Source organism: Malurus melanocephalus, unplaced genomic scaffold (assembly GCF_030028575.1).
Source record: "Malurus melanocephalus ecotype Western Australia unplaced genomic scaffold, MMel_1.1 scaffold_360, whole genome shotgun sequence".
NCBI lineage: Eukaryota > Metazoa > Chordata > Aves > Passeriformes > Maluridae > Malurus > Malurus melanocephalus.
In genome coordinates, this window is record NW_026623592.1 from 324414 (window position 1) to 333638 (window position 9225).

Here is a 9225-nt window from a genome sequence, read left to right on the forward strand (position 1 = left end):
TTAGGAGAACGAGTGTGTCACCCAGAAAAGTGTCTGTAGGAATTCCAGGCTTTGTTTGAYGCACATAATAGACATTAAATAGCAATTCTGAGAAGTGCTGTCTGTAGGTAAACATATTACATACCTGATTTGATTAGGAATTGCCCTTTTAATCAGTCATTCTTAAGGGTAAGGGGTCAGGAGTTGTTTTGTCTTTAGATTTGGAGATTTCTGCTATCTGAATCTGGAGAAAATCATCAGCTCTTCCTAACTGCAGGTTTCTTCTACATCTGCCACATTAATTCCAAACCCCTATTGCTTTGCTGCAGCAGCTTTCTCCATTCTTTCAGTCTCTTTATTGATAAAACAAATTAATTTTAAGCAACCAGGACATTTACCTGAGCCACTGCAGAAAGCTCACCATAATAAAATAATATTTTCCCAAAATTTGGCAAATCCTTTCTTCTCATTGCTGGCATTAGAATGTTAAAATATCCAATAATGCATTTTGATTTCCAATTGTTTTGGTTATTTCACCCCTTGGAATACCACAGCTCTAGTCCAGATGTATTTTAATCTTCCTTACTGCCCCTGCCAAGTCTCTGTTTCCCATTTGCTGAGTGCTCTCATCATGAGCAATATGTCCATGTCACTTCCTCCCTATATGTTCAGGCTTTTCYTTGACTCATGCAATCTGGAAGAAGGTAAACCCAAAGGGAAATGCAAGCCCTTTAGGGTTGCTATTTTTAAATACAGGAATTCCTGTTTGAAAAGGAGATTCCTTTTGAAGATAATAAACAACATACAAGAAATAACATTTACAGCTCCTCTCCGAAGCCTCATGACCCAGCCATGGAGAAAGTCAGCAAAAGTGACACTGCAAAAAGAATAAAATATCTGAAGAGAAAACACAGAGAATCAGGTTTCTGAGTGCACCTGGTGCTGTGGGGATTTGGGATATTTGCTGAAACACATGGACTGYCCCCATTGATMATGGATGTYCCAWCCCTGGCAGTGTCCAAGGTCAGGTTGRATGGGGCTTGGAGCAYTCTGGGACAGTGTAAGGTCCAGTGGACAGTGGAAGGGGGTGTGAGTGATATGATCTTTAAGTCCTTTCCAGCCCAAACCCTTCTGTGAGTCTGTGACTCTGTGATCTGCATCATCAGCCTTCTGGTATCTCCTCTCTCTCCCTCTCCTCCTCAAGGATTGGCCTTCCTGAAAACACCCCTTTGAACCCTTCAGATACAAGGCCAACTGCCCATGAACCAAGTCCTCCTTGTTCCACATTAAGTGGGGAGCAAGGGAGGGCACATTTGAGCACAGAGATGAGAGGCACAGATGTCCCAGGGGCAGAACAGGATCAGGAGTTCATGCCATTCCTGGGACTCTGTGAATTGCCACTGAYTTTTTGACAGGGGGCACACTGTGAGGGCCCATCAGTGCCTCTGGCAGTCACACATTGCAGTCCTGAGCCCCCACAGGGGACAAGGGGATCTCACATCTAAAGCAGAATGAGAGGCAAACAGCAAGAATGTGTTCAGAGTGCTCCAGGCTCCTCTGTTAGGAAGCAGCAAGAGCTGCCGAGGTGAGGCAAACACTTTGGGTTTCTGCCAGGACACAAATGCGTTCCAGCTGAGAATCCCTGTGGAATTCAGTGGTGCCAAGGTGCCAGGCAGAGTTCTGGACTCTGAGAGATCCCACTGCAGAGTGGGGGCAGGAGTAAAACCCCCAGTGCTGCTCAGTACCCTGATCCCATCCTCATTCCTATTTTATCGCCACTTTTGCCTAAATAAATACTTCCAGCAGAAGCTTATCTTTGAAAATCTTGTGGTTTATAGTTTGCTATGAAAGYATTGGTAGTTCTTTTTCTGTGCTAGCAGTATGTGTTAAGTGTTTTTCCATGTTATTAGAGGCCAGTTGATGGCACATTTCCTTTTGGCTCACTCTCCTCTACCCAGACACCTATTTGCATGAAACTTTCAGGAAYGTCATATCTGAGATTGCTGCCCTCTGATAAATCTGCTTGAATTAGCTCATGCAARTTTTCAAAGTGAACACACAAACACAACACCCTTGGCTGATTGCAACATCATTTCCTAAGGAAATTATTATTTTTTTTTTTTAATCAAACGAAAATGCATTGAGCTGGAGTTCCTGGCTCTCAGGGACTGTTCACCATCATGGCCAGAGCACAAAGAATGTCTGATAATAGCAGGTGAGTAGATTTTGCTCTCAAAGCTCATTATTTACAAGGCACTAACTCCGTGCAAAGGTTCTTCCCAGCAGCTGTAGCACTTCTTTATTCACAATGTAAATGCACTGTGTAAATGCTTGTAAAACTTTATGAGCTCCATTGCCTCCAAGCACTTCCAATCCAGGTATGGTTAATAAATCCTGCCTGTGCACTGTCTCAAACCCCTCCCCACCCTTCCAGGGCAATATTCCACAGGCAGAGAGCTCCTCCACACCCACTGAGCAGTGTTAGGGGGTTTTGTTACTAAACTCTAAAAGACACAGTCCCCTTGTAAGGAGCTGTACCAGAGATTTCATTAATTTTACTTTTTCCATCCACCACCTGTGGCCTCCATCTCACACACTCCCTGCCTTACTTCTCGATGCTGMTGWGCACCCACACYCTCATCAATGAGTTCTTTATTTCTCTAGGAGATYTTTTAGGGTGAAAAGCAGCAGCCTGGTTCTCCTCGATCTTGTGGAGAATTCCCGCTAGGTGGCACCGATATCCAGCATTCCCTCTCCACCCTGCGTATGAAATCCCCTTGCTTCGCTCCAGGTCCTCTCTCTTTTTTTTTTTTTTTTTTTTTTTTTTCAGCATTTCCAAACTCTGAGCTCATCGGTTTTAATAACTACAAAAACAAACAGCTCTCGGGATCTTTTTTCCTGTCCTTACAGTGCTGAACCAAGCCAAGTTATGTTTTTTTTCACAGGCAAAAAGATCAGTGTGGTTTCTACAGCTGGTTCGGGAGCCTGACTGGGAGACCCATTAATTATTTCTTTTAGGATCATCATCATTCGAGTCCTCGGTGGTTCTTTACTTCGTCATCCTCACTTTTGTGCAAAATAAACCTGACCTCTGCAAGAAAACCCCTTATCCCAGACAGACCAAGGAGCTGGGAAACAGGAAACCTGTGAAGAAAACTGATGTGGAAGTGACTGAGCTGCCACCAACCATCCATCTTCCAGTAAATAAGAGAATGTGGAGGGAGTCCTAGACAAAAACCTTTGYAGGGAACTCAGACAGAAATGGAATCAGGCAAAAAGTGGCTCAAATGAGGCTTTGGTAGCAAATTAAACATAATAATTTTCTCAATAGGAAATAATCAAGAGTAATTCCTCACTAATAGGACAGAAGTAATTTTGGATATCTTTTAGAAGAGACTGAGATTTTTCAGAAGGTCTCTGTCAAATTCAGCTCTTTTCTCCACTCCTCTATATGTTCCCAAGCAAATATGTAAAATTCCTTTCGACTGGAACTAATTTTAGTTTGTAATGTAACAGCAAAGCCCTTCCAAGACTAACAATTAGGAAAGTTAGCTATGATTTGGGAAAGAACCCTGCGCAGATTTTCCTGGTGAACACGAAAAAACTAAAAGTCAATAACTCAAATTAAATTAAAACTACAKTTGGGGGATAACCCTGTAACTGACTGGGAAAAAAGCTTCTGTTTCTGAGTCTGCCAGGCCATGATAATATCATCAACAGAGATAGCAGTCCTATGGAAATGAATGTGGATATGGCTGTTGAAATTCCTTTATTTAAGTTCATTTAAAATCCTTTATCTACATTTCTTCAGRTTTGAAACATAAATTCCTGAGTGGATGTTTTCTCTCTTCAAATTAACTTTACGAAGTAAGAGTTTCCAAAATCCATTTAAAAGTCTCCATTTCAGATCCTTTAACAATCACAAGGATATCCCGGATATAAACTTTGATGAATGTCCATTAGTTCATCACTCACTAGCTTAGAGTGCAATGATAATGTAAACTATTTTGAAGATGGGATTTCTGGAAGGCCAGACAGTTTGACAGCTGTGAGATATCAGATCCTGGCTTTTATTCAGGTGCTGGAAAAACAAAGACTGTGAACATAATGGATAAGTGTGACAAGACTGGAAAAAGCAGGGGATGGAACAATTCAAAGTTCACTGACCTATTTACTCCTGCATCTGCCACGGCCTCGGGTCTGGACAGCCCAATGGGAAATGAACCAGGAAAATGCAATCACTGGAGATTATCCTATGTATGAGAGAAAAACAATGTCTGCAGTCAGCCTTCCCAAGTTCAACAATTCCCTCTAGCTCATAAAGAGCGGAATGTGGCTGCTGTCTTTCCAAACAGCACCGTGGGGAAGCTCCCTTCCCTCGCAGACAGGACAGAGAATTCCCCAGGCATGGAGAGCCCACCAGGCTGCTGTGTCCTTACACCTACATGGTGCTCCCCCAAAATGGTTTTTCCTCCCATTTAGGATTTTTCCCTCCCATTCCCACCTGGGTGCAGGCACAGCCCCAGGGCTTTGATGTGCAGTTGTTCATCCTAGAAAACTCCTCTCTCTGCATGGGGCAGCCCAAGATATTGTCTGCATTTCACCTGCTGGTTCAGAGGGATCAGAATCACCAAYAAAACACACAGAAGCAAAATATAAACAGATCCCTGTGCCAATGAACRTAATGTTCTGTTACCTCTGTGCCCAAAGGCACCAGTATCCAGCCCCTTAATTGTAGGACTATCCAAAATATCAGTAGCACTCAATCATTATTATTTTTCTTTTTTGTTTCTCAGGAACCAGGGTTTCCAATTGCAAATTTCCTCCAAAGGTGGATCAGCTRACCATTGTTTAAAGTCAATTCACTGTGTAAAAGATATGGGATCCTACTCTTTATTTTAAGTGTTTACTATTGTTTTTATTGAAGCTGTCACGTTAAGAACAATGGAGCATGTAATGACATGAAGAATTTTTTTTTTTTCTTTTTCCTGGGGATTGCAGCAAAAGGCTGATCAAATTTCACTGTTTCTTAGAAGCTGTTCTGCCTTGACAGGCAACTAATGGCTCCAGCACAGGATACACTGAGCTTCAGCTGCAGTGACTGCATGGCAATGACATAAAATCACATATGGCAATGACATAAAATCACTTATGGCAATTCCAAGTGCATCCTGTGCGTGTCACGGGTAAAATGAATTTGTAAGTCTGTGGCAAATACAACTCCATTATTTCCTAGTGCTGCTACAATATCTGTACATCTTAATGCATCTACTTACCTGCATTAATTATTTACAAAGGATAATGGTTTTGAGCCAGGAAAATGACAAGACTGTTTAAGTCAGRAAGCACCAGAAACAAGATGAAGTCACAGTGTAGCCCCCTCAGTCATGTCCAGCAGGAACCACATTTCTCACCTCAATGGGGAATTGGTTAAAATTACTCTTTGTACCCACACAGAATTTTCCCACCAGTTTTATGCCCGTTCCTACCATGAATGCTGAACAACTTACATAAAGGCATCTTTGTATGTATCCATGAGTAAAGTTAACTATCATCTCTTATTCCACATCCAGAACTGGGGCAGAAGAACATTCTCGTAACCAAATTTCTCTTAACTTGGAATGTCCAGTTTGGGGTGCTTTATCTTTGATTAATTTTTTTCCCAGAATATTAAATGGCATAGAACTTTCTATATTAAAACACAGCTCTCCTGGTCCTCACCTCCAATTTGTGCATCACCAAACAGAGTTCAATGGATCACTCAAAGTGAACACTCAGACACAGGTCAGCTGTAAAAATCCTGACTTCCCCCAGTGCCACAAACTATGACCTCATGCAGTGGTAAATTCAATTTTCCCAGCAGCATTCACCTCTTCAAGTCCAAYCTTTTCATTCCTGCAGTTCCTGATCACTAATAGATGACACTGCATGTTAAAACAATCTTTGTCTGTGTTAGTAAGCTTTAGCCACTGGACAGAAAGGTCATTCTTGGCTAAACATCTGCAGCTGGAACCTACTTTGTAGCTAGAGAGGTAATAACAGATGCCTTGCCAGAACATTCCTTAACTTCTGGCAACCAAAGGAATGGGCTGTGACTTGTGTGGGACAACCTTCACTGTAGATTTCCATAGCTGGAGATTCCTGATACATTGATTGGGAAGATTAAATTAAAATAAAAATAAATAAAAGACGTGCTGCCTGATACACTCGTTACACCATTCTGCAAAAAAACTCAAAGCTGTTCAATGGCCATTTTTATTAGATATTGGCATCCCTAGTTATGTAATAATTATGGCATCAAGTTTAGTAAAACKGACAGTGAAAACCGTGAAAGAAAATGCAAGAAAATTTTATTATGAGAAGGAAAACAAACTAAGGAAAGAAGCAAACCAAAAAATGTAGTTCTGTGGTGTCCAAATTACAGAGGATGCACTTCCCACACCTTGTTGTTGATGATGAGAACCTGTGTCCCAAGGATTGGGGTTTTTCTGACATCTCTGCCCTGATCAGGTCTCAGTTACCCAGCTGAGTCTGAGTACATGCAGCCTTTCCCTATGCACAGGAACTTACAGGGTTAGAATTCAGACATTTCTCAGAACTTACAGGAAYTTCATTTTGCTCAACGTTTCTCCAGCTGGGTTAAACTGACAGGAACTGGCCAGTGCTTTGGGCAGGGGCTGGTACAGGACAGCCCAAACTGTCAGGCAGTCGGGTTGCACAAACCTCCTTCGCCCGGGAAATGAAACCAGAGCTGATAAATGGATGGGAGCAAATTCCTGCCAGGAATTCCCTCCGCAGCCTCCCAGCAGGGTCCCCATGGCTCAGAAACCACTCATCCCTCATCTGATTATATCGGCAACGCATCCAGAGATTAGTCCAAGCAGCATCTCTCTCCTAGCAACTAATTTAATGCTTTTTAAAGAAATTACAGCCTCTTTTAGGTCCAAACCTTTCTATTTCGGGACTTCCAATTCAAATTTGCCTAATAGCTTCACATAATAGTCCCTTGTTCCCAATAAATTCCTCGTTTCAGCCTTAATTGGATTGTTCATGGAGAATCACAATTTACATGAGCTGAAGAGATCTATCACTACCAGTTACTGAATATAAGTAATATTTGATTAAACAAAATGAGATAGTAATTTGCTTCTCCCCCCTTTAGCATGATATTGACAATTTCTACAAACAGATAAAGTATATTTAAACCATAATCAATTAAACGTATTTGGAATAGATATTAAATAACACTGTGGGTTCAGTGTCCTTTTAAATTTACATTTTTAACATTTTTAAATGTCAGCCAATCGTTCTCTGGTGMAAAGTAATCAAAACGAAAGACAGACTGGGTTTATGAGAGGTGATGTAAGCAACAAGTGGARACACAAAAAAATGAAATCATTTGAAGAGCTGTAATAGTGAAGTATAAATCRCCCCCAGTGATTTGAAAGTCTCAGTCCAAAAATAAAGAATTATCTCATTTTACTCAGCCTGAAGAGCCTGGAAATGGAAAAAGCACAGGATAGCTCTGAAGCAGCTTGGGGGAGGGATGGAAGCTAGAATTTGGGTGATACTAAGAAACTTCCTGGGAAAATTTTTTGTGAAAGAAATGGATATTGTAACCCAGCATGAAAATACCTCAACTTGAAACACTCATGGTTGGGACAAAAGATGTAAAATGTAACCTTGGGTACCCCAGGAAGCTTCCCAAGACAAGGGAAAAGACCATTTTTTTTTTAAAGTTTGTTTTGTTGTTTTTTTTAAGCATCACTGTTTCAAAGCAATTACAATCTCTTCCTGGGTGTCAGAATCATGATTTCAAACACTTTGGTTCTCAAACAGACAGCAAGGGATTCCATTAAATGAAAATATATCAAATACACTTGGAAATCATATTAGCTTGTGGTACTGGCTGCTATTAATTACTGGAATATGYAGAATATTTGAATAAGAATTTTTGAAGCTTCTTTGATGTTGTTTTTCTATTAAGGCCAGAATAATGCCTATGAAAAACATATATGTATGAGCTAGATATATTTAGGAAAATAAAAACCCTTTGGCATATGTATTTGATTTTTTTTTTGCTTATTTTTCTAGTTTAGCTGGAGTCTTGGTTGGGTTTTGCTTTTCCTGTAATAAAATAGACTAGGAGAGGGAACTGTATGAAGGCTAATTCTGGGTTTATGCTGATGAAATATGCATGACCTGGTTKTTGGCACCACAGTGGGATTTAGGAGCACTGAGTGAAGATGGTGCATTTGGGGGAGATGGAATTGAGATGCACCAGCGGCCTGGGCTGGGCTCTGCRGGAAGAAATGGCCAAGGACAGGGAAGGCCATTCAACACCCAAAACAWAGTGCAGCCAACAATTTATTAAAATATAGAGCAATCTGATGGGATATTGGGCAGGAATTGTTCCCTGTGAGGTGGGGAGCCCTGGCACAGGGTGCCCAGAGCAGCTGTGGCTGCCCCTGGATCCCTGGCAGTGCCCAAGGCCAGGCTGGACATTGGGGCTGGAGTTGTCCCTGCCATGGCAGGGGTGGCACTGGACGGGCTTTAAGCTCCCTTCCAACCCAAACCATTCTGCGATCCCACGAACGCCTCGGGTGCTTGGCTACAAGAACGGTCCTTTGGGGCTTTGCCTTCCCGGTACCCTGAGCCGCAGACGGGCCCGGCGGTGCCACTCGGGGACGCGCTGTGTGTCACATCCCCGCCGTGTCACATCCCCACCGTGTCACATCTCCTCCGTGTCACATCCCCGCCGTGGCACACCCCCGCTGTGCCACCCTCTCTGTCACACGCTCTGCTCCCATCAACGCCCGAGCCCCGTTCCCGAGGCGCCTGCACCGGGGTCGCGGGGCTGAGGCTGTGAGGGGCTGAGGCTGTGAGGGGCTGAGGCTGTGAGGGGCTCAGGCTGTGAGGGGCTCAGGCTGTGAGGGGCTCAGGCTGTGAGGGGCTCAGGCTGTGAGGGGCTCAGGCTGTGGAGGTGCCGGCTGTGAGGGTTCAGGCTGTGAGGGGCTGATGCTGTGAGGGTTCAGGCTGTGAGGGTGCAGGCTGTGAGGGTGCAGGCTGTGAGCGTTCAGGCTGTGAGGGGCTGAGGGAATGAGGGTTCAGGCTGTGAGGGTTCAGGCTGTGCGGGGCTGATGCTGTGAGGGGTTCAGGCTGTGAGGGGCTCAGGCTGTGAGGGGCTGAGGCTGTGAGGGCTCAGGCTGCGAGGGGCTCAGGCTGTGAGGGTTCAGGCTGTGAGGG